General features: G+C 39.7%; 1 long non-coding RNA gene across 1 annotated transcript; it reads left to right on the forward strand.

Moving 5' to 3' along the window:
• The first annotated feature begins 1253 nt into the window (after positions 1–1253).
• On the forward strand, positions 1254–5588 carry LOC122997260. The gene is made up of 4 exons (XR_006407192.1): positions 1254–3205; positions 3344–3970; positions 4495–4618; positions 5323–5588. It is a non-coding gene; the product is annotated as an uncharacterized LOC122997260 (long non-coding RNA).
• The last annotated feature ends 2300 nt before the right edge of the window (positions 5589–7888 follow it).

Consider the following 7888-nt stretch of genomic DNA (forward strand, 5'->3'; position numbering starts at 1 on the left):
TCGTGCTCCATTTTGAAGTGTCATCTATTGAGAGTCTGAACGTATTATGTAAAAGATAATCTACAAGTAAGTGTGTGTTAAATGGTTTTAAGGCATGACATGAAGTGCCTTAAAACCATTTATTGCACACATACTCATTGATTATCCCTTACTTAATTATTTCAAGCATTAATCGGTTATTGCAGCACATTTACAGCAAGTATTTAGTTTCCAGTATTTGTTGATAAAATTACCAAGTGGCAGCAGAGTGATGTGGTTCTGAGATGTCTAAGACCCGTGTTCCACAAAAACACCAACAACTCGCTTTACGCTGCCTATTTGCGTGTCTCCTTCTGACAGTTCACTGTGCATGCAGTGCTGGATACCACAATACCACACAGACAGGCAAAGCAAATTTCAAGGTCAGGAAAAAAACTCTGTGTGCTGCTTGTGTTGGTCGTTGCACTATTACAAAAATTACGGCTAGTCTGAATTAGAAGCCATAATAGGTTACCCACGGTCCTTTGTGTTTTGATTATGGTTGGTTTTAAAAGTCCAACACCTTAGAGTAGGCTTAGACATTATCACTGTGACCGTAATACAATGCCTGTGTCTCTCAGGCTGGTCTTGAGAGTAGGGAGATAATGTCTGTGACTGGGCACAGATGTAAGGGCAGCCTGAGGAGCTACTGGGCTCCAATCATTACAGATAGGGAAAAATAGAGCAATATCCTGTCCACCAATCCAGGCAACGGCAGCAGGTCTGTTGAGCGCCTCACCTAGTTGCCTATTGCTACATACTAACTGAAGTGATAAGTAGTGATAGCAGTAATATCGTTACCAGTTGTAGTGTTAGTAGCAATTATTTCCAGGTGTGTCAACTTCAAAGCCCCAACAAAAAGGAAACATAAAGACGAATGAGGAAACGTCAACATCAATATTCCTAAATACCCATTAACCTTGTCTCACTTCACCATCAATGGAAACGTTCAGTTTAATGTGAATTATAACGCTAAATAGGCTAATCTTAAGATCTAACGTACTATCATTTTTAAATCAATATTTTGTGTCAGATTATTGGTTTAATGAGTAAATAGCCTTGTAATAAGCGGGATAATGTTCAGTCAGAGACAAAAATGACGACAAAATGGACCCCGACAGGATTTTGGGGTTCATTTCGCAATAATGACCCACTCACTGAACATTATCCCTTACATAAAAACCTATACGTCACAATGACATAAAATTGATGTATAGGGGATGTAATCCCAATTTAATCTTGCGTGCGAATTGTTTTTCTTTTTTTTTTGTTCAGGTTTAGACCAGACCAGGGATAAGCACCAGGCAGACGCAGCAGTTAGATGATAGCTTCTCATCCAGCCCTTGGAAAGAATTTATAACAGTAAAGCTGACAATGTTGTGGTCAAGCAGTGGTTAATGTGGTTTTATGCTTGTTAACATAATTTCAGAAGGTTTTAACTTCCCAATTTAAGTTTGCTAATACCATCAAATAGGCATCTGCTAAATTTTTAGCCGTGCTAATGTCAGCTAACTGATTAGATAGCTAAGTTAGCTAGCATGAATAATTCATAAACAACTCTGTGTTTGTTGTTAGAGATCTTAGAACAAACATTACCCACAATTTGCCTTTTATCTTACTATCATCATCATCTTACTATCTGCTAATGTTACGCTAGCAGCTCACAGGAATGTAGCCAGTAACATTAAAGCTAATGGCCAACATTAAGGCTAACTGTTGTTAGCCTGAAACAGCACCATTTGACGGCACAACTTGTCTCTCTTTCAGGTTCAGTCAGCTCTGTTTTTTACCTCATGACAGACAAATCTCTCCCCCAGAGTGCCACAGATTAGTAGGGTAACTTTAAGTTTTTTTCCCCCTGCTTTAATCCTCCCATCATTACAATACATTTTCGAATCCTGATCATTGTTAACGGTTTTGAGTCTTATTGGATAAGTAAATCAAAGCCATCTAAAGAAGTTAAAATTTTCATCAAAAATGAATTGTAATTCATTGTCTAATTACTGTATAAAAGTTAGAAATATGTGTAATCATGACCAAAATTCAGTGTTGTGGGTGACAAATACTAAAACCTCCTTCACGTTGTAATGCACTGCAATAAGTGTTACCATTGAAAAGCATATTTTATTTGGTCATTCATGTAGTTATTGTGACTAGCTAAGAAAGAGGTTCATTCACCATTACCTTACTTGTAGTGGTGTTGTGCTGTGTTGAATTGCCCTCGTGCAGACTTAACAAAACTTTAACTTAATGGCCACTGATTTCACAGCGGTAACCTGTGTGTGGTGATTCTGATGTGAATGTGTTAGGGATTCTCTTTAGCTTAAGGTGCATTAGTGTGTATATTGAAATTTGAATGGAGCTTATAACAAATAATAAATTTCATGTTTGAGCCTTTTATTACCAAGCGTTTCCCCTCACATGTCTGTCATGAGCTGCAGGGAAATATTTGTTTCTCTAGAGGCTGATGGCTCTCTAATGAACTGAAATTTTATAGATTACGTTATGTAAAACTGTGATGTTCATGATATCAGTACACTGAGATGGCTTGTTAAGGAACCACCCGCATAGCTCATTCTTAATTTGCCCCACCTTTTGTCTTGTTGCTGCCGGCTTTGCACATACTGCCATTTGGAGTTGGTTTTACGAAGATAGACTTTGACTATGGCTTAGAGTAAACTAATAGTCACACTTAGGATAACTTGATAGATCAAACCTAAGTTAGTTAATCAAGCAGGGCATATGGAATGGTTGTTGAGACAGCCAGAAAATGTAATGTTTCTTTGTTGGGTTGCATCACACCTTTCTGTTTGTTGACATGGAGTTACAGGTATGTTTGTGTGTGGTGTGTGTGTGTGATCTCATGTTTCACACACAATGAACACTTGATGTTGCTGGAACCCAGACCTGTGTCAAAAATGAACTTATCACTCTCTTCATCTTATGTAAAACTGCTTTAAATGTCTGCTTTATCTGATGGGAAATCAAGCTAGCGTAAAAGATGGCTAAGCGTTTCTATTTCAATCCTATGCTGTGGGCCTGTTGCCTATTCAGTCACTGCTACAGCCTGTGGTTCATCTGCCTGCCAGCAGCTTTGCAACTGGCCGAATTTAAAAGTCAAGCCATGCAACAGGTGTACAATGTCCTCTAAAAGATGAGGACCACTGAGGTGGAGGTGCTGGATGAGGTACAGTCACACTAAAAAATATAAGGTTTATTATAATTTTCATGTACAGGCTTTATGGTACTTTTTTTAATGAACTATTAATATTCAAATCCAAGACTAATTAATGTTCAATGTTTTCTTCTTCTCTGTGACTTTCAGGTGTGTTACCGAGTGGTGAGGCAGCTCTGTGGTGTTTGGGGCTTTCCTGTTATGGCTGTGTGAGTCCAAGTTGAGATGAAGAAAGCTGGAGTTCATCCCAACGCTCTCTGCTGTAAACACATGTAGCTGTTAGCGAGCAGCTGCTCTTATGTCTCCCCAGGTGTCGGTGTTTGTTTTTGGCAGAAACTCTCCGGCTCTCTGCCTGCTCAGCCTGCTTTCTGTGTGTCTCTCTCTGGATGGCAGGCAGCTTGCTCCGGATCTGATTCTAAGCAATGGTCGTCCTCTGGCTCGTCCCCATGTCTGTGTGTGCCACCGTCACACACGCACTCTCTCTGTCGACTGACACTTGCTATGCACTAAGCTATTCCTTAAAGGAGCTACGCTACTTGTATAACACATTTTAGTTTAGAAAACATCTTAAAATGCTTTTTTTTTTTAATTCCCCAATGTTTAGGCCCGGGGGGGGGTCCAGCGGCCCACTGGTCTTGCAATACACTGGTGGAAACCCTACTGACCGTTTGAGTCATGGAAGTGCAGACAGCTCAAGTAAAGTCAACAGTGAAGAAGATAACCTATTTGCCCACAGCCATGACATGGGAGACTCAACAGACAACCACTGTAGTACAGGTACTGACTCAAGAAATGAGTCAGTACAGTGTAATTCAATTCAATTCAATTTTATATATATAGTACCAAATCATAACAAAAGTTATCTCAGGGCACTTTTCACATAGAGCAGGTCTAGACCGTACTCTTTAATTTAGATAGACCCAATGATTCCCCCATGAGCAAGCACTTGGAGACAGCAGCAAGGAAAAACTCCCTTTAAATGAGAAGAGACCTCAAGCAGCACTAGGCTCTAGGTGGGCAGCCTTCTGCCTTGACCAGCTGGGTTAAGAGAGAAAGAAGGGCTCTTTAAGATATGATGGTGCCTTTGTAGGTGAGGAGAACGATTTTAAATTCTATTCTGGATTTTACAGTAAGCCAGTGCAGAGAAGCTATGCCCATTAGTCACTTAGACCTGAAATGATGAGTTTCCTTTTAACAGACTTGATCTCTGTCATTATAATAGTCTTGTAATAGTCTTATCATAGATTTCTAATAGAGTTTATATGTCTTATCTTGTCTCTGTCCTTCTTCTTTCTGCCTAGGCCCAAAATGACCCTGAAGCACACCCAGACTGAGCTGAGGACCAAGCAGGTAGAAGTGAAAAAGATGGACAGTGGCAACAAGAAGGATCAGGACTCCCTGCAGGCTGCAGACTTGAGTATCAAGGTACCATGTTTGTTATTTGTGAGAGCAGTTAGGGCAAGCAAAAAGACTTATTTGTACTCATGGCAGCTGCCATTCCTTATGTTATACATTTTGCATTAATGTTTGGGGTATGTGTGCTTGTGTGAATGCAGATCATGGATGTATAAAAAGAACTGAATACAGCATTGGAGGTGTGGCCCCATTCATTCCTATGAAAGTTGTTCAGTGGTGCATGAAGCAAAAAAAGCCACTTCCTGAAAATATACTGCACACACTCCATGGGCCCAGTGTGCCCATAGAGCATAGTCACTAGAGACTTCTGACAGCCATGACTGCTAACTTCTGGTCTAGCCCTCCGGCTAACTTGAATGGTGATAAAACGGTTCAATTGTGCAGCTCCTCTAGACTTTCGAAGCGTGATCGGACCAAATGGATCAAATTCTGATAGTGAAACGAGTCCCAGGGGTTGGTTGTAAGTCTATGGGAAAAAATCTTTTTGGGCCCAATAGCGTGATGGAAGTTGTAATTACACAGTTTGGCCACCAAAATTGGCTTCAAAGCCCAGCACTATGGGAAGGAGAGTCTGCTGGAGATAGGTTGAATATGAAATTCACTCACACATTTCATTCACAGGTCTGAAATATGACCACAAAACACTGTTTCCTGGATTCAATTCTATGTCATTATTCACTTTTTTTTTTCAAAATCTCCCTCCCTCTCCGCAGGAATGATCATCATACCTGGAGTACCAGAAACTGATATGTGAGATCCAAAACTTGTCACACTGTCACACACAAGTTTTTTAAAGGGTTTATTTGTCTCTTTTAGGTGTTGGTGTTAGTGTGTTGAGTTTTAACAACATTCAGGCATTCACAGGGGAAAAAGGTCTTAGTATGTTTTCCCATGTCCCATTTTTGTATAAAATGGAGCCTTTAATAATTGCCTGGAGTTGTTTCTGTTTTGTTACAGTTTCATGTTTTGCCAAGTTAGTAACATGCATTGATGGTATATGAATACATACAGAGAGAGAGGAGCTCAGTGCATCATGGGAAGTTCCCGGCAGTCTAGGCCTATAGCAGCATAACTAAGGGCTGATCCAAGGCGAGCCTGGCCAGCCCTAACTATAAGCTTTATCAAAAAGGAAAGTTTTAAGCCTACTCTTAAATGTTGAGAGGGTGTCTGCCCCCCGGCCCGAATCTGGAAGATGGTTCCGCAGGAGAGGAGCCTGATAGCTGAAGGCTCTGTCTCCCATTCTACTTTTAAAGACTGTAGGAACCACCAATAAGCCTACATTCTGGGAGTGCAGTGTTCTAGTGGGGTGGTAGGGTACTATGAGCTCTTTAAGATATGATGGTGCCTGACCATTAAGGACTTTGTAAGTTAGGAGAAGGATTTTAAAGTCTATTCTAGATTTTACAGGAAGCCAATGTAGCAAAGCTAAAATGGGAGAAATATGATCTCTTTTTCTAGTTTTTGTGCAGCTGCATTCTGGACCAGCTGGAAAATCTTTAGAGACTTGTTAGGGCAGCCTGATAATAAGGAATTGCAATAATCCAGCCTAAAAGTAACAAATGTGTGGACTAATTTTTCTGCATCTTTTAGGGACAGGATGTGCCTGATTTTTGCAATATTATATAAGTGAAAAAAGGCAGTCCTTGAAATTTGATTTATGTGGGAGTTAAAGGACATATCCTGATCAAAGATAACTACCAGATTCCTTACGGTGGTGCTGGGGGCCAGGGTAATGCCATCCAGAGTAGTTATATCATTAGATAATGTGTTTCTAAGGTGTTTAGGGCCAAGCACAATAACTTCAGTTTTATTTGAGTTTAGTAGTAGAAAATTGCAGGTCATCCAGGTCTTTATGTCCACAAGGCATGCTTGGAGTTTGTTTAACTGATTGGTTTCATCAGGCTTCATTGATTAATATAATTGGGTATCATCTGCATAACAATGAAAATTTATGGAGTGTTTCCTGATAATATTACCTAAAGGAAGCATATACATGCCCAGAACCTTGTGGAACTCTGTGTCTAATGATAAATAAGATTTAAACCAGCTTAATGCAGTTCCTTTAATGCCAATTAAATGTTCCAGTCTCTATAATAAGATGTGATGATCAGTTGTGTCGAATGTGGCACTAAGATCTAACAAGACAAGTATAGAGAGAAATCCTTTTTCCGATGCAGTTAGGAGGTTGTTTGTGACTTTCACCAGTGCTGTCTCTGTGCTATGATGTGCACTAAATCCTCACTGAAAATTCTCAAATAAACTATTGTTATGTAGAAAGTCACATAACTGATTAGAGACTGCTTTCTCAAGGATCTTAGAGAGAAATGGAAGGTTAGATATAGGTCTATAGTTGGCTAAAATGCCTGAATCAAGAGAAGGCTTCTTAAGAGGTTTAATTACAACTACTTTAAAAGACTGTTGTACATAGCCTGTTACTAAAGACAGATTGATCATATCTAGTAAAGAAGCGCAAACTAAGGGTAAGGCTTCCTTAAGCAACTTAGTTGGGATAGGGTCTAAGAGACAGGTTGATGGTTTAGCTGAACAAATCATTGAAGTTAGTTCAGGAAAGTCGACTGGAGAAAAACAGTCCAAATATATGTCAGGTTTTACAGCTTTTTCTAAGGTTCCTGTGTTTGGGGATAAATCAGTGCCTGTTGAGGGCAGGAGGTGGTGAATTTTGTCTCTAATAGTTAGATTTTTTTCATTAAAGAAGCTCATAAAGTTGTTACTACTGAGAGCTATAGGAATACATGGATCAATAGAGTTATGACTCTTTGTCAGCCTGGCCAAAGTGCTGAAAAGGAACCTAGGGCTGTTTTTATTTTCCTCTATTAATGCTGAGTAATAGGCAGCTCTGGCATTACAAAGGGCCTTCCTATATGTTTTAAGTCTATCTTGCCAGACTAAGCAAGATTCTTCCACTTTGGTGGAACGCCAGATCCTTTCAAATTTTCACAATGTTTGCTTTAATTTGCGGATTTGGGAGTTATACCATGGAGCTAACCTCTTGTGTTTTATTATCTTCCTTTTTAAAGGGGCGATGGAGTCAAGTGTTATTCGCAATGACCCTACGGCACTATCACCAAGATTATCAATTTGAGAGGGACTAAATAAGCATAAGAGTCCTCTGTAGTATTGAGACATGACATTGAATTCAGTACTGATGGAATTGCTTCCTTAAATTTAACTACAGCACCATCAGATAGACATCTAGTGAAGACGTTTTTGTCTAATGGCGTGCAATCCAGTAATAGGAATTCAAAAGTTATTAAGTAA

Source organism: Thunnus albacares, chromosome 14, assembly GCF_914725855.1.
Source record: "Thunnus albacares chromosome 14, fThuAlb1.1, whole genome shotgun sequence".
Taxonomy (NCBI): domain Eukaryota; kingdom Metazoa; phylum Chordata; class Actinopteri; order Scombriformes; family Scombridae; genus Thunnus; species Thunnus albacares.